The sequence below is a fragment of the Lissotriton helveticus genome, chromosome 7, assembly GCF_964261635.1.
Source record: "Lissotriton helveticus chromosome 7, aLisHel1.1, whole genome shotgun sequence".
In the NCBI taxonomy this organism is placed as follows: domain Eukaryota; kingdom Metazoa; phylum Chordata; class Amphibia; order Caudata; family Salamandridae; genus Lissotriton; species Lissotriton helveticus.
In genome coordinates this window covers 470,515,819-470,537,640 of record NC_136068.1, presented here as the reverse complement: position 1 = coordinate 470,537,640, position 21,822 = coordinate 470,515,819, and positions in this window count along the sequence as shown.

Below are 21,822 nucleotides of genomic sequence, written 5' to 3'. Positions count from 1 at the left end.
TGAAGAAGCTAAGGCCATACTTGTTTGGTACTCACTTCAAGATTCAGACAGACCATAAGCCCCTCTTGTGGCTAAATCAGATGAAGGGTGAAAATCCCAAACTGCTTAGGTGGTCCATTTCCCTACAGGGGATGAACTTTACAGAGGAACATAGACCTGGGACTGAGCATGCTATTGCAGATGGACTCCCCAGATATTCCCACTTAAAACATGACGAATCAACTGGTTAAGGTTAGTTTAATGTCCCTGCATAGGTTGTGTAGGAGTGTAGGAGAGTAGGGTCTGCTTCCTATGGTCACCCCCACTTTTTGCTCTGATTCTCTGACTTTTCGACTTTAGTGTAGCTGTGGGCCTGCTAATCAGAGCCACAGCCCAGCTGTTCTCTATCTAAATTGATACCATGTACTTTAGGTACATACCTGATTGGGTATTGGGTCACCTTTGTGAGCCCCTGTATAGTGTACCATAGGTACTCAGGGCATAGGTGCATCCAAGGCCTACCAGGGGCTGCAGCATGTATTATGCCACCCCTGACTGGCCATCCAATCTGACACCACGTGCTGATCACTCAGCTTGGGTAAGGTGGTGTAATCACCCCTTACTTAGATGTAGTATATCTATATCTACCTTATATATAGACACATAGTACCGTATAAGTCACTCCTATAGCAGGCCTTAACAATCCTGGAGGCAGAGTGCCTGGTTTTATGTGAGAGGGTGCCCTAGCATGAGTTGAGCCCCTCTGCAGCTTTCGGAACCATGTCCTTATAGCTATTCTATGATATAGCCGTACCATATACTCTTAAGTGCATTATAATCCTCGCAGTTAATGCTAACTTTGGTTTGGCTTTATCAAAACATGTCGTGTAAGGTGTCAAACACTTTGGAATACTACCCACCTGCCAATTCTGGCGGCGAGGTAGAATTCCACCCTTCTAGAGAAAAAAGACATGTATGTTACTGCTTTTCCCGGTTAAAGTTAAACAGAGCCTCAGCATCACAAAATGGATGCTGCTGCCGCAGACACGAGTCTGACCTCCTGAAGCTGGGGGAAACTCCAGCAAGGGAGGCCTGGACAATAGGTTTCCTGTCGAGGGAGGTGCTTGCGCCTCCCCAGACAGCCTGTAGTGTATTGGGGCAGGGTGGGTTGAATGGAAAGATGCTTTTCCAGACACTGCCTGGGGCACACAAGGTGCTCCATGCATAGCCCGGTTCAAACCAGTTGCTGGGGCACTCCAGCCCCGCTCTGGCATGAAACTGGAGAAAGGGAAAGGGGTGTAACCAACCCCTTCCCAGGTCCACCCATAGGAGGGACCTAGCAGCTAATCCAGCCCCTAAAATCAGTATAAAGATAGGAGCTGTGTCTAGAGACCTTAGATTATCCTGGAACGAAACTCTGAAATGAAACTCTTGGACCTTCGACATTCTATTTCGACTAGAAGACTGAAGACATCTCCTTTGTGGTCAAGGAGTGACCACCCTGTGCAAACAGGCACCACCAGTAACTTGCCAGTCTGCTTTGTCGACGCTCCCGACAGATCCCGAAGACTCAGCGAGTCAGGAACTAGACTCTCAAACTTCTCTGACTCTGACCCACATCCACAGCAAAGCTGAGACCTGTGGCGGACACGAGAGACGTGGGACCGGACACCCTGGACATCCTGCATCCTGCTAACTGTGCAACTACCAAGGGACCCTCGCAGTTGTGCATTGGGGTCCGAGAAGCCCCAGACCCGAGCGCCATTTGCTCCAAAGCCTAGCCCACCACACTCCACGAGTGCCGCGTGGGGCCTGCTCCTGCATTTCAGCTCAATGCATCTTCCCAGTTGCTAGCCCGTTGGCTAGTGAGCCCTCTGAAGATGAACCTTTGAATTTACATCACTTGCCTGGTTGCCCCAGGCTTGCTCCAGCTTCCCTACAAAGGAGAAGCTCCCCAGACTTTGCTAGTCTGACCTGAAGCCAATCTTCACTTCCTGCGTGGATTACGTTTGCCAAGGCATGTTGGGTCCAATCTGGATACCAACACCGCAGTCAACTAGATCCTTTGTGGGACAGCTCGAATGCAGCTGCTGGTTGTCGTCTACACCTCCTGGTCCTCGTGGCTGCAGAGACAAGCTTTACCTCTTCACCTGATTGCATCACGACATCGCCTGGTTCCTTCCTGGTTCCTTCCTGGTCACTGGCTAGTGACCCAGACTCTGTCCCCTCTGCTTTCAGTTTCTTCAGTTCTTCGATCCACCTTTGGATCCACCCGGACACTCTTCCTTTGGCCGCTTGCAGCACTTCTTTTGCAGATCTCCATTGAAAGCATCAATGAAACCTGACACGAAAAGACACCTATGCACCCGGCTTCCCTGGGTGAGGTAACTCGAGTACTCCGGTGCTCCCGTGGGTATTGACTCTCCAAGTGTCCTAGTTTAAAGGGGTTTTGTCGTAGTCCATCCGGAAGTGCCCTAAAACAGTAACTTTATAACTTCTTCGTTCTCCATTATAAGTAGGCTGTCCGGATTTCGGTTTAAACCGACTCTGCTCGAATTTACACTACCGACTGCAAATTAGCTGACCCGGTTTAAACCGAGTATCGCTGAATTTTTCACATTAGAATCACTACTTGGCCATTTGCACCTTTTGGCCACTTGAGGGCGCCAAAGCAGTACAAACTCAGCATCCGAGCTAGGCATCTGTAATTCGATGAATTATTTCACCCTCCTCCCGCTGTTCATGGCCTTCAGATACACTTTTACTTTCAGCACAGTGCGCTTTGCAATCGGTAATGAAACTGTGTCCCTCCCCGCTGTAATGTATTTCTCCTATGGGGCTTAAATTAAACCCCGAGCGCCAGAGTCTTTTAATCTCAGCGCAGTGACTCGCCGCCAGTGTCTGTGCCCTGAGGTGGAACTGGCTACATACACCACAGGAGGTGCAGAGGTGTCCGTTACCCCCCTGTTGAGAGAGTTAACGAGGCTTTGTTGTTCTTTCACAGGGGATTAAATAATGACACCTCGTCCGATTTTATTGCTGGGGTCACACATGGCAGGCAGCGCCTGCTGAAAACATGTGCAAGAGGCGATTGATCAGTGTTAGTATTGACAATTGCTATCGTTGCAGTTTTTGTTTGTATTTGCAGCGTGCCCACCGCTTTTAGTATAGAGGCCACAGCAGTCATGGCACGATGGTGTAATGAAGGTGTTGCGCTGCCACTCACCACACACTTTGACCGTCTTGTCCCATGAACGCCCTGGGGGCTTTTTGTAGGCACATTCTCATAACAAGTATCCCATACTAAATTCTAGAGGATAATTGTAGATACATAAAGCTCTGCACCAACTATCTACTACACCAGAAGTATCCTAAACCCGTAACCTACAAAGCAGCTTAAACATACTGCAATATGTGTCTTCTGAGAAACGCAGACCCCTGAAAAGTACTTTGGACTCCATTAGATGGTCACTATTTCTGGGTTCCGAGCAAGAGACTTAGCCATTTAATAATGTTTATCAGCTATGACATGGGCTTACTGCTTAGCGGAGACAGACGCCTTAATCATGGGTGATCTACGTCCATGGTGTCATGGCAGCTTTGCTGGAATAATTGAAAGCCCTCTAGAACATTCTGCCTAAAAGGGTAATAACATGCTATTTATTAAACATTATTTATGCTAGTATTTTATAATCAAACACATTATCAGGTTAAGAAGAAAAGGCAATGTATGTACTGCAACCTTTCATATATTGCACACTAATAAAGTGATAACACCCTGAAAATAAAGTTTCCCCACTACAAAAATGTGGCATAGCTAAGAGGCCAGAACATTTCAAAATCATACAGAAAACAGAAATTGGTGACTTGAACACCAAACTGACAAGTCCCAGAAGTCTGCCATCTGAATATACATTTCGTGGATAGAGTGCTGCAGCTCTGGGTTCGGAGGCTGTGCAAATAAATGGGAAAGTTTCTTTTGATAGCACCAAGTCTGATGTGATTATGACGGCCGCACTCGAGTACTTCACAGGTCTTTAAAAAGACCATTTGCAGACGTTAATAAAGGAGTGGGTGCCGGGGGACGGGCACTGGAAAAAGAGACGGCACCTAGCCAGGTATGTGGAGGTACGTGTCATGACCTGGATTTTTTACCACTACACGATAACGGATTTGGAAAGGCACAAGATATGTGCGACAGCACTAAAGAGAAAGAGCAAACTGCAGCCTCCAAAATAGAAAAACACTTTTTTTTAAAGAGTGAAATTGGGCGGGAGAGCATCTGCACTGTCTATCAGTCTTGTGATCAAAATAAAAGAAGAGAGGAAAGCAGCACAGATTTTAACTTTAAATAAATGAGGTTGAAGCATGAGCACAAATATCCACTCCGTCTGACAGTTTCAGTCAGCAACTTTATAACAGCCAGTTTTCCACCAGTCACTGAAATGTGTGTGCACACTGAAACGTGTGCAGATCACATTTATAATTGTTTCACCTGATCACTGGGCATTTACAGGTTAGAATCTGATGCAAGAGTTGCATTACTTACAAACAAATGCAGAGCAGTATTTCCTAAAATATTGGGATAGCAGAGACACCTCGGTGATCATGATCCTGGAGTTTAAAGTGCTTGTTATCCATCACAAGCACAATTTGCTTGTGTAGCACACACCATGTTTTTTTTTACCAAATCTGTGAGTGACATGAGTGAAATAAAGATACCCAACAGCAGACCTCCCCCCCCCCCCCCCCCCGGGTCATCTGGGCACCACCACATTGCAGAATATGAGACTACACAAAATAATCTGACGGGTTAAAAGTTGGAAATGACAGCTATAATGAATATTCGTATTCTCAACAGCTTGCAAACAACACATGCATGAATTTTGGCAGCAATGACAAGGGCGATGGGTGGTGCAAGCTGCAGTGGCCCCCTGGTCAGTGCCCCGGCACTGAATACTTTACATATTAGGCACTGATAGTCATACAATCAAACACATGGTAAAGAAGCTGTGGTCCAGGGTACAAACAAAAGAAGGAGGAAAGCCATTGAACAAAAGCACACAAATGAGATTGACAAAAAAGCCAACCAATGATCAGCAAAGGGCCGACCCAAAGCCTACTGTAATTATTGGTATAGTATACACCAGGTCTTTTGACACAAACAGCTAAAGGTTTGGAACGGCAAGACCTAAGAATGACACACTATTCTGAATCCACAAACTCAGAAGTGTTTTCAAAACTAAAGGACTTCAAATCAAATGAAAACTGAATTTTCCAATGGAGCGCTTATTTCCACTTTTATGAATGTGCATAGATAAACAAGCATCAGGCTCTGAAATACATAATTTGGCAACTTAAAAAAAAAGAGTGAAGTTTTGTCATAACAACTGAGTAAATGACGAACCTCTCAAAGTTAACCACTCCTCTTGGGGTAACAGTTCCACCTCTTGTTTACATTCGAGTGGCTTACCCACTGAAGGACACAGCCCGCCCCCTGGGTCCTACTCCAGCTACAGTCCCATGGAGCACCCCGACTCATGGCTCCACCTCCTGATCTTTGTTCAGGCTCACTCCTTGTTCAGGTGGCTTATATGTCCAGGGAGGCATCAGATCCGTCCTGGCTCAGACACTCCTTACCTCTCATCCAGTTACTGAGGCCTCTCACAGGGCAGCATGGTTCCTACAGACACCAACCTTGAACCTACAGTCTGGTCCAAAAAGGAAAAGGAAGGCACGCGCTGCAAGGTTATTGCTGCTCCTGGTGTGAGGAGGATGACTCTGTGGGGATGGTATGGGTGAGCATCAGGAGAGTCAGACGAAAGAGAGGAGGGGACAAGTCCTACCCCTTCTAAATAGAACAAAAAGTGACCATGGGAGAGGGTGGACAAGCATACAAAAGGGCGAAGACTACTCGTGAGATGGAGCTGGAAGATAAGACAAGGACAATGCCTTCGAGCACAGGATTGCAAATAACAATGCCTTTTATTTTTGTTTTTAAAACATAAATAAAAGGCTTTGTCATTTACAATGCCAATAGCTTAAACTCGCATAAATGCGAGAACTATTGCATTGCAAATGCTTGTTAAATCTGAGTTGCAGAATCATAGAACAATGGAAAGTATTTCATGACTTTAGTAAGCTTCTGAAATGTAATGCAGTATACAATTTCTGAAGAAAAATTGACAAAGCAATCAAACGCAAAGAGTTCGATAAACACCGGCAAAACACTGTTTCAGTTGTTTTTTATGGCGCGAAAATGAGTAAACACTGAAAAGCACTGTTTTTTTGAGGTATGGAGATCACTGGAAAACACTGAAAAAACACCACCAGAATTTACCAAAAATAGAAACTGAAAACAGGAAAGAATGGTAACTGGCGACTGTGTTCCCACACTGCACGCGTCTCCCGTGGGTCTCCTACTTCCTAACCTTTGGTTGTCTAGTGTAGCCCCAGCGATTCTCTAGGCCCTAGGCCTATTCACTATTCCTGAAGTGGTTCTTATACCACTTACTTAGTATATGGTTTGTGAGGCCCCTAGGGCAAAACTGTATTTGTGCAACTTATCGTATGCTAATTGAGTAACTTGTGATGTACTTCGATCTCTGACCTCATAAAGAGTTCAGAGGGGTTGTGTTAGAAATAAATACATATATATTTGATATATACCTTGTGTGGTGTCCTTTCATTTGGTATTCAAGGGAATATAATTGGTAAAACAGCTTGCTTCACATGCTCTCTGAAGTTTTAGCCTAAGACTGCTGGTCCATGCTACCACTAGGATAGCTTGTCTATAAGGTTGACTTTACAACCACCATCAATAAGGGTCGTTTAGACTGGTGCAAGGTGCCCACTAGAACAGTGGACCTCATATGTCAGGCTAACTTCTCACACTGGGCACTGCAGAGGCCGATGCCGATGTAGTGAGGTGGTTTTGGCGCTATCGATTTTGATGATGGGTCCCCCTCAACCCTGAGGTTGTGCCGTCTTTTAAGGTATTTTATGCTGGCCGTTTTTCAATGTATTTTTTGAATACCAATAGCATTTGCCCTGGTGTAAGACGCCTTAGACACTGACCCTGCAATTACAACAGCATTCGGATTGCCTTCGGAGTTGCTGACTAATCAGTTGCATTATGGGATTCGAAGTCTCGAGGGGTTTGGAGCACGTGCTAGATTGACTTGGAGGTACAAATTTTACCTTGAAGATAAAGTGGGTCTACACTTTATCCGGTCCCCGTGCCTCTTATCAGCAGCAGTGTGATGTCAACATCACGACAGAATTCACTGTGACTTTGCCTTTTGGGTCAGAGGTCATGTTGATGCGGATTTGTTAGTAGCTCGTGAGAGCTTTAACCGGGCCATTGGCAAAGCGTAAGGGACATGAACAGCAATGAACGGCAACATCAGTGTTTAAAATTTGTTATGATACAATTTATGATGCAAAGGCAACACAGGATTTATGTTTGGCTGCACAGGTTTAATGCCCGTATTAATCCCACTGTGCTGGATGTCGATGTAATTTACATGCACAATTGTCCATGCTGTATTTATTATAGGTATTACGAGCTAAACTAAATACACGCACTGCGCGCATTATTATGTATGATATAGCTTACCGGCATTTTATGGTGCTTTTCAGCTGTAGTCAGCATGCATATGATGTATTTTAGCTGTTAGTTGATTTCCTACCTCATAGTATGTGTTCTATGTTTACTCATTAGTCCAGTGGGAAGGGCTATATAACACAGGGGCAGAAAGTGCCAAACTAGATTGATAAAGGCTTCTTGGAGGCTGAAACGCGTCTCTCCTTGTGCTTGGGATTGAGGGTGACCTGAACAAATAAAGAAGATGCCGAATCCTGAACCACTTCGTGTCCGTGCCTTCTTCCATGGTGCTGCTGTGGGAGGTGGTTGTTTGTTTCATATATATATAATGCACACACATATATAAAACCACAAAAATGCATGGGAAATGTCCACAGTGTAATGCAACACGTTGTAAAGTGTAAAGGTCAACATGTTATATTACATACATGGTGAAGGCACGTGTAATGTATTATAATAAAGTCCCCTCAACTCAGGAGAGTTGCAGCAGAGTTGGTACGTGACTCAGAAGGGGAGGTGGTTGGATGAATAAAGGGAGGTCGGGAGGAAAGTCAGCCATTTTCTTTTGCTTTCTTCATTTCTTCTTTCTTTTCTTTCTCCTGATCTCTCTTCGATCATGGTTTATTATGTCAAAATCAGTGTAAAAATACTGTTGGCATCTTTTTAGTCCATACCAGATACCTATAGATTTTTTGTGTTTATGTCCCTTTCAAGGATGGGTGACATTTAGAATAGGGGTGTGTCTCTGAGAAGCATGCTAGAGCGTGATACTTAACGCTCTGGAAACCCACTATAAGTGGACAGAGGTACTTCACTCTGGCCCTGAAACAGAATAGTTATTTCCTGGTTCCCCTAAACAAACAAAGATAAAAAGAGGAAGAGGATAAATTGTAGAAGCCGTTTCATCAGGAAGAGTCCTGTCCTTAACTATTTCTTTTTTATTTGGCCATTATTTCTTCACAATCTAGTATATGAACCTCTCAGTTGACCTCTATTTCTTTATCACATGGGCTAAATCTGCTCCAATAGGGCTGTGCAAAAAAATATATTTTAAGACATGTGTTTCACATCAACATTCTTTTTATTTCAAATATAAGCATGGGCGTAAAATCCGCTCCGCTCGCGTATTTTTAGGATTTTCGGCAAATTCGCAATCCGCAAACTCTCGCGAATTTGTCCAAAATCCGTGAATCCGCTCGCGGCGAATTTTTTGCTTGGTTGCGGCGCGCGGCGTGGTGCACGGCGTTCACTTTCCGTCATTAAGCGTTTGCCGAGTTGTTTTTCTCAATCATATTTTGCGAGTGCCGCGCCATTTTGGATCTTGCTGCGTGATCCCGCGGAAGTTTGGCGCCCGCGAATACGTAATCGCGGCTTGCCACCTTGCACAGCACACCTCGCGAGAGTTCGCAATTGCGAACACGTAGTTGCGTCGGAAAGGAACAATCTCGCACTCGCGAAATAGAGATTTTGCAATTCTGCACAAGAAATCCACCAGCAAACAGGATAAACCTTCAGAAAATGATGATTTTTATCAGAATCACTCCTCAGGTTGACATTTGCATGGCCTTTTTTTTTGCAAGGAGTCCATTTTTGGGGGGGGGGGAGGGAAGGAAGTGCCCCACAGTCTCCAACTTCCTGTTCCTGTCCAGCAGGCTCCTCCCAGTGCTTTGTCCATCTCCTGGTCACTTTCATTTGGATCTGGAGCTGGAAGGATTACTTTTTGTGGGTGCTGCTGGATATTTGGATTTGAGGCCTTTTTGACTTTCTTTGGATCACTTTTGGATTAGAAATCAACTTTCACAAGTAAGTTTGTTTGGGGCATTACAGTTGCTGCAACTACAATTTTGGAACTTTTTCAGAACATTAAATACATTATATTGTGGGTAGCCACAGTATCCAGTAGGACCAGGGTTGGTTATGGGTGCATGATACAACTGTTTTGTTGAATTTAAACACCATTGAGGCCATGGATAGGCTGGGATTGTGCTGATTTTTGTTGTTTTTGTCGTTTTTTTGGGGCTGCTGGTGGGGCCCTTTGCCCAGGGGTGGTGAGTGTTGCATGGGCCTAGTCTTTCTGTGGGGTGTCTTCTTGAATTTAAACATCATTGAGGCCATGGATGGGCTGGGATTGTGCTTATTTTATTGTTTTTTGTCGTTTATTTTGGGCTGCTGGTGTGGCCTTTTGCCCAGGGGTGGTGGTGCATGGACTGAGTGTGCCTGTGGTGTGGTCTCACTCTCTTTAATGTAAACATCATGGATGGCATTGGATTGTGGTGATTTCTGGCTGTTTTTCTGTTTTTTGGGGGTGTACTGTTGATGTGGACTGGCCATGTGGGTGGTGGTGGTGGCCATCTTGAGTGCTGGCTGGTACAGGCAACATGTGCTTGGGGTGCAAGGGGCCATTTTGAAGAGAGGCAGTGTCTGAGGCCTGCACTTATTTTGCCTACTTTTCATCCATTATGCCCAGGGGTAGTGAGTGTTGCATGGGCCTAGTGTTTCTGAGGGGTGTCTTCTTGAATTTAAACACCATTGAGGCCATGGATGGGCTGGGATTGTGCTGATTTTATTGTTTTTTGTCGTTTTTTTGGGGCTGCTGGTGGGGCCCTTTGCCCAGGGGTGGTGAGTGTTGCATGGGCCTAGTCTTTCTGTGGGGTGTCCTCTTGAATTTAAACACCATTGAGGCCATGGATGGGCTGGGATTGTGCTGTTTTTTATTGTTTTTGTCGTTTTTTTGGGGCTGCTGGTGTGGCCTTTTGCCTAGGGGTAGTGGTGCATGGACTGAGTGTGCCTGTAGTGTGGCCTCATTCTCTTTAATGTAAACATCCTGGATGGCATTGGATTGTGGTGATTTTTGGCTGTTTTTCTGTTTTTTTGGGGTGTACTGTTGATGTGGACTGGCTTGGGGTGTAAGGGGCCATTTTGAAGAGAGGCAGTGTCTGAGGCCTGCACTTATTTTGCCTACTTTTCATCCATTATGCCCAGGGGTAGTGAGTGTTGCATACTTGCATGGCCCTAGTCTTTCTGTGGGGTGTCTTCAATGTAAACATCATGGATGGCATGGGATTGTGCTGATTTTTCTGTGTTTTGTCGATTTTTTGGGGTGTATAACTGAACTGATGTTCCTCTGTCTTCCATTGCTTTTAGGTGCACAAGACTCAAGAGAACCACCAGTGCCAGGAAGAAGTCCTGCAGCGGTGTGTGTGTGCAGCATAACGTCACGCGACGTCACGTCTGGACACAGACAACTCTGCAACTCGTGCAACTGCTGCCTGCTGTTCTGACCTGCTCTGAAGAAGATGGCCCCAAAAAAAGTTACCCGTAGCTCCTCTAGCAAGAAAGGTGCCAGTAAGGAGCAGAAGAAGCAAGTTACCAAGGAGACTGGTGCGCCGGCCGCCCCTTTTTTTGGGAGTAAAAAAAAAAGTATGCCTGCAGCAGCAGAGGGATCTGCTGGGGACCAAGCTGGGAGCAGCACCCCCGCTCCATTGGGCTCAGTGCCACCACCACCACCACGCCAACTTAAGGCCAAGCCCTTGAGTGCTGCAGAGGCAGCCAGTATAGTTGTTCAATCACCATCGACCAGTGATGTTGGCTCATCGCAAGAAAGCAGCAGCAATGTCCCTCAATCAACACAGGTTGTTGTAGCTCATCTGACGAGTGTTGAACAACCACAGCCGCAACAACTATCACATGTGCAAGTACAAGCCCAAGTACATGTGGAAGGAGAGGCAGCGCAAGGAGATACGCAAGCAGAGGTGCATGGAGGGTCACAAGTGCCCACAATAGTTGTTCCTCCCAAAGTAGGGGCACATCAGGAAATCGACAATCAAGGCGAGGTATCATTTGAGGAAGACACTCCTCCTGATGATCATTCATTGTCTTCCACACCCCTAGCAAGGAAGAGATCAAGGGTGGTGTCTACATCTTCTTCAAGCACACCTCCTTCTGATGATACGGATCAAAATTGGGAACCAGCACCACTGCCGTCTGAGAGTGAGGCACACCATGATCTGACAAAGGTAGTTAAGCGTAAAAGGAAGCTCGTCCAAAGTCTCAGACTTATGGAGTGTGATGATGAGGCTCAACAAGAAGTGGCGGATACTGCTGCTGATGAAGACTCTGACAACGACGACCCAGTCATCATAAAGGTCACTGCAGCCCCAGCGGGCATGCAGCAAACAGACATTTTGACCCTAGCCCGAAAAGCTGCCGAGCGTGATGATGATGATGTTGTCGACGAGGAGGCAGTGGAAACACCACCACAATCATTGGAGTTAAGTAGTACACCAACTCGTACCGCTTCCATATTTCTTTCTGGCAAGAAGGGACCTCCATCCACCTCGACCTTAATTAGTGGCGGGGAAAGTGCACAACGTACAAAAGTTGGGCAATCCAGATCCTCCACTTCATCTGGCATTAGCAGCATGACCACTACCACCAGTATCGCCGCCTCCTCCAGGCCCCACAGACACTTCAAGTCCCCAGTTTGGGACTTCTTTACTGTTTGCCCAAAAAGGGAAAAGTTCGCAATTTGTACCCTTTGTAAGCTTGCAGTTAGTCGTGGTAAATCAGGTACCAACTATGGTACTGGAGGCCAGAGAGGTCATCTTGAGAGACAGCACACTGTCCAATGGTTTGCGCACCTAGATGCGATCAAGGAAGCCCGAATTGGAAGTCAAGAAAACGTTGATGTTGCATCTGATGATGACGAGGAGGAAGAAGACGTGTCAAACACTTCACTTACACCCAGTACCCCTGTCAGCAGCACACCCCGTGTGAGGCACACTAAGAGTGTTGGAGCGAGTGAGACACCAACCCGCAAAAGTTCACCAGCGAGCATAATTGGGTCAACGAAGTCATTATCATCCCGTAAATGCTTGGTCCAGGGCAACATTAGAACCATGTTTTCTTCAGACGCGCCATATGAACGCAACCACCCACTGACGCGTCTGTATAACACTAAGCTGGCTAAAATGCTGGCTGTGGACCTTCTCCCTTTTTCTTTTGTAGAAGCGGTAGGTTTTCTAGAATTAGTGGCAACGCTCTGCCCTAAATGGAAGGTTCCTAGCCGGTTCTATTTTGCCAGAGTTGCGGTTCCAGCACTATATGAAGATGTGCTGGAGGCGATTGGGGCAGCTTTGCAGAAGAGTGCTGTTCACACTATACATCTGACAACAGACATGTGGACCAGTGGCGCAGGCGCTGATTACATGTGCATCACTGCACACTGGGTCTCTTTTTCAGGTGTTTAAGCAAAGCTAAACGCAGGTGTTGACCCGGACCAAGTTTTTAAAGCTGCTCGGAAACATGCTACACTAGCCATGTTTGGCTTGGAGAAAAGTCACACAGCAGAAAACATTTTGGACGAGTTTAACAAAAAGGTCTTTCACTGGCTGTCCCCAAAAAAACGCCAGATTGGTTATGTTTCCACGGATAATGGCGCCAATGTAGTTAAGGCCATGGCGCTGGGTGCATATTTCAGAGTGCCGTGTTTGGCGCACTGTATCAACCTGGTAGTTCAAAAATTCTTGAGTGATAGAGACAGTACAGCGTTCGAGGTAATGGCCACCTGCCGCAAAATGTGCAACCATTTCAGCCATTATTTTAAGGCCCGGAAGCATCTGAGGAGCCTGCTACTTGAACTTCGAATGCCAGTGAAAGCACTCATCCAGGAGGTGGCAACACGTTGGAACTCAACCTTCTACATGCTTGAGCGTCTGTATGAGCAGTATACGGTACTCGATCAATATTTCTTAACTGAGGGTACAGCTCAGAAGGACCTGCGGATGGGTGCGGCGCAATGGGACATAGTTAAAAGCCTGACAGACATGCTTCGTCCTTTTGAGTTCTTCACGCGTGCAGTCAGCCAGGAGGACTGTAATTTGGGAAAAGCTATCCCATTGTTGTGCATGCTGGAGCACCAACTGAAGGCGGTGTCTTCTGAGTTTGAAAAAGATGAAAAAAAAAAGACCCTTTTATTTTGTCGGAGAAATTATTAGAGCGCCTACGTGGTGATGAACGTCTTAAAAAGATCAACTCAGAACAGCATTACATTTGTGCTACTATTCTGGATCCACGCTACAAAAAGGCGCTGGCAGGCCAAGCATTCTTTCCTTTTGCTGATGAAGATGTTAAAAAGTACAAACGTTGGCTAGCCTGGTCAGCCAAGAGGTTTGAAAAAGAACGGCAGGATATTGAAGGAGAAGGCAGTACATCAGCATCAGCATCAGCAGGCCATCCCCAGTCAAAAAAATCCACTTCTGCACCTGTGGCTGTGGCACAAGTGACCTCTCAGCCATTAAAGACACCGGCAACCGGATCATCTGCACCACACACAACAGTAACAGTGGCTGCTGTAGAGGATTGGCTAACTTTGCTTGGGTATGGTTCTCGAAAAAATGTCACAGGCACAGCAAAAAGTAAGCAAAGTGGAGGAACCGTTGAGGACCTTGAGTCGATGGTGCAGGACTATCTGAATGACTCAACAGAGGTCTTTCTTAATGATGAGCCATTGCAGTATTGGCATGGGAAAAAACAATTGTGGCCACAGCTCTCCAACCTGGCTATAAACTATTTGTCTTGCCCACTCGCAAGTGTGTCTTCTGAACGTGTTTTCAGTGCTGCTGGTGGCATTGTAGCTCCCAAACGGAGCCGCCTCTCGCCCAAAAATGTGGAGCGGCTGACAATGATCAAGATGAATCAGCACCTCATACCACCAGATTACAAAGTACGAGAAAGCACGCCGCATGAAGACGAGGAGGACGGCAACGTAGATGAGGGGATTTGTTCTCTGTTCGGTGACACTGACCTCATCCTGCCTGAATTCGCAGAGTATGATGACGAAATCTTCTTCTTATTCCCTGACACCGAGCCCTGAAAATGAGACAATGAATCAATAACTTTCTTTTTCGTCCTTATTCACTTTTATTCCTGTGTGTCTGTCTTTCTTTGTTTTGCACAGTTAATTTAATTCAAACTTTAATCACCTAATCCCAAAAACAAGCCCATCAGCAGAACTTTCTTCACTTGTTTGCTTAGTGATTTGAAGGTGCCGCAGTCTACATTCCTCATGTTCACAAGTTCTGAAGAACATGCTCCTCTATCCTCCTCCTCCAGACTCCGATTTCCCTCAAAGCAGAGGGCTGGATTACGCCCAATGAAGAAAGACTCAGCACTTGTGGGGGTGTTCTACTTCTTTGCGGGTGAGTTGACGGCTCTGGGCCCATTGCTGTGAAGCTCTAATAACGGATAAAAGTGTTTTGGACCAAATATGATGCGGAAATTTCTTGCCGTTTTTGCTGACTTGCTTGCCTTTGAGGTGCTCTTTGGCGGGGTTCCGGGTGTTTGTGGGTGAGTTTTGGGGTCTGGGAGCACTGCTGCAACAGTCTAATGTTGATTGCATTTGCTTTTCAGGAAATCCATGGTGGAAAACAGGAGTTATGATGATGACCTAGCTGCACAGCGCGTTTGGACCGAAGGCCGAGAGATATTGTAAGTATGAGATTTTGCTTTTTTGCTGTTTGGGGGTGTTGTCGCGTGCTTTTTTGCGGGTGGGTTGGCGGGTCTTGGGGCATTCCTGGGAAGGTCTAATACCGGATAGAAGTGTTTTGGACAAAATCCATAAGGAAAAGCCTTTTTTTTGCTATTTCTTCTGACATCTTGCTCAATGTAGCGTTTTGGGGGGCTTCCTGGTGTTTGTGGGTGGGTTGCGGGGTCTCTGTCGAAGCACTGCTGCGACAGTCTAATCTTGATTGCATTTGCTTTTCAGGAAATCCGTGGTGGAAAACAGGAGTTATGATGATGACCTAGCTGAACAGCGCGTTTGGACCGAAGGCCGAGAGATATTGTAAGTATGAGATTTTGCTTTTTTGCTGTTTGGGGGTGTTGTCGCGTGCTTTTTTGCGGGTGGGTTGGCGGGTCTTGGGGCATTCCTGGGAAGGTCTAATACCGGATAGAAGTGTTTTGGACAAAATCCATAAGGAAAAGCCTTTTTTTTGCTATTTCTTCTGACATCTTGCTCAATGTAGCGTTTTGGGGGGCTTCCTGGTGTTTGTGGGTGGGTTGCGGGGTCTCTGTCGAAGCACTGCTGCGACAGTCTAATCTTGATTGCATTTGCTTTTCAGGAAATCCGTGGTGGAAAACAGGAGTTATGATGATGACCTAGCTGCACAGCGCGTTTGGACCGAAGGCTGAGAGATATTGTAAGTATGAGATTTTGCTTTTTTGCTGTTTGGGGGTATTGTCGCGTGCTTTTTTGCGGGTAGGTTGGCGGGTTTTGGGGCATTCCTGGAAGGTCTAATACCGATAGAAGTGTTTTGGACAAAATCCATAAGGCAAAACCTTTTGGCACTTTTTGTAACTTAGGGTTCGTTAGGGTTAGCCCGAGCAGCAGGATTGCATGTGTTTCGGGGTATTCTATTGCAACTCAGTTCTGGGGTTTTAGAGCACTCTTGGAGCGATGCTGGCTATGGATACTTTTGCTTGCTTGTAAGTGGTTTGAATACAATCCACGGTGGGTAAGGGTGTATTTGGGCCTACTTTTACTTTTAAAGTACGTTTTGTCACCATTTTTCTGCTAGGCCTCGTTTTTTGAGATCTGATTGGGGGTCTTCTACATTTGCGACTGGCTTTAGTAAGGGTCTTGGTGGGAACATTGCTGGGAAGGTCAAATTTTGTTCTAAAACACAGTTTACAGTACACCTACCTTGAGGGGAAAGATCCGCTATAATATTTTGGCCATACTTATTTATCCTTAAAAAGGTGACTCAGACAGAGTACGCAATTTCAAAAATATTGTACTGTCTATTAGGGATATCAAAGTGTGACTTTTTGCACCACACAGCGTACATACCTTATATTTATTTATCAGTGGTATTGTAATAGCACTTCCTGTTTTCCGTTCAATAATTACAGGCCGGGTTTCAGTCAACATTCGCCAGGCAGGCAGTGGACAGGGTGTCTTCTGTCAGTGGTCACCAACATTGATGGACGAAGCGTCAGCTGGAATGGAGGAGTGCCGCTAATAAGAGGAATTGTTTGCTGCATGCAACTTACTTACCAAATTCAACAGGACAACTCCAACAACATACAGAATACAGATACAGTATCCATTGTTTTCTTCTATGAGTGTGACTGCATGTGGTTAGCTTTAGTTTGTACCCAAAGATTTCTTTATCTTCAATTATTGCTTGTCCATGCTGTGCTTTGTTTTTCTTCTCTCAACAAAACCTACCCAAAAAGAAACCCCCATTCCCATCCATTTTCCAAACCCTAACCCTCTTCCCCCGGGCTGTGTGGTTTTGCTTGATGTCTAACTAAATGACATCAATAATTCCACACACTTGCTGGGGAGGATAAGGTCATAGCAACAGGCTGGTGAAGGAATACGAGGATATATTCTAGACTTACTCAGCTTCAGTACTATTTCTTGTAGTAGTAGGAGCCAATGTCAAATAAATTCAACGCAAGTACTAGTTATACTTGCAATACTTTACCATTTGTTAGGCTACATTGTGGCACTGTTCTAGTGTACTGTCACCTGCTATATTCTCGAGCGTACCGTAACCGTTGTAATGCTACAGTAAGGACAAACCAGGTTTCGTTTTCTTTTTTTCCATAGGCATGCAACTGCCACTGTGTCACACCACTAGTACCACCGCAATGAGGAAATTTCATCCGCCCAGGATTGCCAACCTTAATCCCCATTTCACGTGGAGCCAGCCCTGGGCCTAGCCCTAATTTCTAACACAAATTACAGGTAAGATAAGCGTTTGGTGGGAGGTAGTATAATGGAGTATTAGGACTAGACGAGAGATTGACGGTAGTACTACTAAAGTCCTAGGACTCTTCAGGAAAACAAACTTACTGTTACACCCCCACCCACCAGACTGAAAAGCAGTAAAAAACAGGTATGGTCAGATAAAGTTTTAAAAAGTATATTTATGTAGCCCTATCAAAATAATCTCCCTCAAGACCCTCCCTAACCCCAACGATTGTCTTTGAAAAGTCCCAAAAAGCACCCAACTCCCAAATCCCACCCCCCAAAAGTCTCTAAAAAAAGGGCAAGGGACACTCCACTACTGGAGGGTGCTGGTGAATTTTGCGGCCAGGGCATTATACTCCTTGCGGAGGGTGGCATGCTCGAAGCGGAGGCCCTCCACCAAGTTCTTGTACCTATGGACCTCCTGCTCCAGGTAGGACATTCTCACTCCTAGGCGGCGCTGGCGTGCCTTGCAGCTCCTGTGGGGGGCAGCTGGTCTTTTTGCTGCTTGGCGGTGGCGGTTGGCTTTGTTAGCCCGGCTCCGTACCGCTGGAGCACTGCGCTGGCTGGCAGCCCGTGGGGTCACGGAGGAGGATGCAGCTGTCCCAGTCGAGGATGTTGTGGTTGCACCGGTCGACTGCGTGTCCTCCGACTCCTCCAGGGCCACCAGCCGCCGATATTCCGCGACAGTGGCATCCAGCCTCCGTTGCCGGGCCATTCGAGCCTGCTCCCTCCGTGATGTCGATTTGGAAGGAGCAACTATATGAAGAAAGAAAGACATAGTCTGTAACCAATGCTCCTTAACATTAATAACACAAAGTGATTGAGCCGAAAGTTGTGTCACAGTACAAGTAGCAAATTGAAAGCACAGTACATAACTATTGAGGACAGTATCTATCTAACCTCCCACTTCTGCATCCTTGCTCTAACATTAGTGGTAGTTTAATGAACAAATTCTACGACCACTATGGACTTCCATTACAGTCGACTATGACAGTACACCAGTCTTATTCTTCTTCTTCTCTCTTGTTTCGGAAAATTGGTACGTTATCTTATGCAAGCCGGCAGAATGCCAGCGCAGTGAACTTGCACCCGAGAAAAACAGACGCACACCATGATGAGTGAGACAGACTTGCGTTACTGTACCGGTCCAGTACATGCATGTGGTGAAGCTATTACTTTTCTATTACGGGTGGCACTGAGAATACTCTGTTACAAGGGCTACTGCTTAATTAATTTACCTTTCACCCTACAGTGCAAATGAGTACTAGAAAACGAAAATGAAGAAGCTAAATAATTAGATTATCTATCACTTCACATGGGATGTATTTGATGACATATGGGATGACTTTAGGTGCTTTGCTTATTATTGAGTGAACAGTGATACACCCACACATGAATGACGTACTACTACTAAACTAAAGTTATTAAGAGAGGTACGGAGTGTCCACCGTAATAACCGGATATATGCTGTGCTTGCAGTTGCAATACAAACTATTGCTACTATTCATGGTAGTATTGGACAAATTTACAATTTCTTTTCCTTGCCTTCCCTACACTGGAACGGACGTGCGGGTGCGGTGTTACATGCTCTTCAAGGTAACACTTAGTTCATCCAGTGACCATCTACTCTCTCTAGATACACATGTGCTATCTAAGAGTCAGATAATACCATGCTCCAGGCATCCATCCATTCAAAGTATATGCACACATACAGTTTATGTTTCACCCACCCAGGCTGTTGTCCTTCCACCCATCCTTGCTTAATCATTGACCCTGCCATGCACCATACCATATTCTTTCCTTCCCAGCCACCTCGGGGGCCAAGCAAACACATATCATTCTTCTTTACCAGCCATCATAAAATTTCTCGTCCTTCCACACTTACTTACACCCTTCTTTCGCTTTTCGAATATATAGCTTACCTGTGCCCGCCACCACCGTGTCAACCCTCACAGGCACATTGGTGTCGTCCGGCACTCGCACCGCCTCCTCCCCAGAAGTGTTGTCCTCCTCATCCACCACCTCCGCGCTGGCCCCGCCACCAGATGTTCCACCTACAAAGTACATTTAAGAATGTTAGAATACACCACTCACTACTATATAATATTTGGTCTAGGAGGAATAAAGAAAGTTAAAAAAAACGAAATACAATGTAATAATTTGTAACTGTATACTCTACAGTAAAAATGTCCCTTTTTCCAGGGAAGGCTGTTGTCTTGCTGCACTTTTTGGCACAACTGATGAATGCTTGCTTTTTATTTTTAACACACAACACTTTTTCTCCTAACAGAAGCTTGACTTCTAAGAACACGATCAGGGTCAAGCTCAAGTTCAAACCAGGTGAGAGCTCAGCTCGACCACAAGAAATGTGTCCAATTAATCGTTAGCACTAAGCACTTTTCCATTTTCAGTTAAACGGTTACTTTTATGACAAAGTTGATTTTAATAAATGTGTTTAGTTTTAATAAATCTTTTAAACTTAAATAGACTCTGTGGTTTTTGGTCCTCCAGACTAGAGTGGATGAGCTAAAGGTTTTGGAATTTTTGCAAGCATGAGTGCCTCTGACACTTCTTGACTGTGACTCCGTACTCTTGCCCTGCGTAGGATAATCTAATGATCATTGGGGATCAATCATCGGTGACTTAGGGAGCTAAATGACTCTGCCACACTATCTAGTCAGTAAGGAGATTGGGGGTTCTTCAAAGTCTGATATCACTGAGGTATGTGGAAAGAAAGTCTACCTGCGCCTATTATAATTGATAAACAATGCACTATTTAGTGTTCATAGTTCGGTTTGTGCAGATTTGTCCCTGCAACAGTAGTAGAATGGATTGTCCTCCTATCCAAAACAAAAGTAAAGTAGTATCTTATTCTTTCTTGGTGGTCATTCACCTTTTTATTGTTGGCAATTGTCAAAGCATAAACATTTAGAAGACTTGAAAAGACATTATGGACAATCCCAGAGGACTGCACTCAGTGCATAGAGCTATTGCTGACTAGAATGGGAGTCCAATGGAATTGCCAAATGTGCAATCTTAGTTAGCTACACACACAGACTAATAAGAATAATCTAGTAATACCACAGGGAGTCATAGTCGAGGCAGGATAAGAATTTAGATCCAGTCTACAAGAAGATCAAAGACGATTTAGAAAAAATCGAATGAGGAACGCTAGGAAAAAATAGGTACTCTTTATTAAAATTAAAACTTACTGGGGCCAGCAAAGGAGCCCTCGCCTGCCCGATCCTGGCCTGCATCCTCCTGAACAGGACCCTCCTCCTGTGTCCTCTTGCCCTTGGGGGGAGCTGATGTACAACATGAAAGAAAGAAAGACCAGAAAACATGGATGAGATTTGTCAACCAAATCAAACATTTCAAAAGAACTATAACAAAATATTTTTGAGAAATAGCAAATAGATAGACAACTATTCCACGGGATATATTGACCTATCTCATGTGGTATACTACGTTATTCGTATTGCCTGATTTGCGGACCGTTGACTTTCAAAGTTCCTATGTAACTCAATAAACAGACTACTAAAAAGGTTTGCCTAGGCCTGGCAGGCAGCAGTCCGCAGCACGCAAAGTGACAGACAAAGTCCATCCTGCTTGCAGATCAGTGAATACTCAAACTATCAATCCACCGACCACCACCACTATTTCTTCTTATAGCCATGTGTCTAAAGGAAGGACTGGACTTCAGTCTGTTGGGGCTGATTTAGAAGTCCCTTGCGGCTCATTTTCCTCCATTGTTGCGTGACTTTTGTGACGCAGCGGCAGAACAAAAGAGTCGCCATGGTGCGATGTATATATTAAAAAAAAACGCATATGGGAGATGCATCACGTTGTAAAGCCCTGCACCATCAGGGGGCGTTCCGGCGCAAGGGAGGGCGTTCCTGCGCAGGAACAAATCCTAAAAGTGGGTGAGGGAAATCTACAAGATATCAATCAGTCACTTTTAGGACAATGATGCGTGACTCAAACCCTGCGCCTGCTTGAAGCCGACGTACGGCTTGATGCAGCATTGGGGAGATAGGGCACCCCAGAGCGTTGCTGGAGCTGCGCCATCGTTGGCACGCAACTCCAGCAATGCGCCGCCTTTACGCCACAGATGCGTAAGGCTTCTGTGACGTTTTGGGCCAATGGGTGGTGGTGGCATGGCGCACAATTACTGCCGCATCCCTGCTACTTTGCAGGGATGCGCTGGTAATTGAAAATATGACCCTTAGTGTCTAGCATTACGCAGTTCTTTACACTACACTCATACATAATTTCTCAGGCCAATGAAATGAACACAAAATACAAAACAAATAGGCATAGTAGCAAGCAAGGCTACTGAGAAGGAGAGCAGTGCACCTGAAATGCATAGAAGATTTTGAAATATAATTTACCTAATGTAATCGGCAGCATTATTGCTCTTGGTAAAGAACAAAGATTTGCAAATAACAGAGCCGGATAAAACAGATTAGTGATGAAA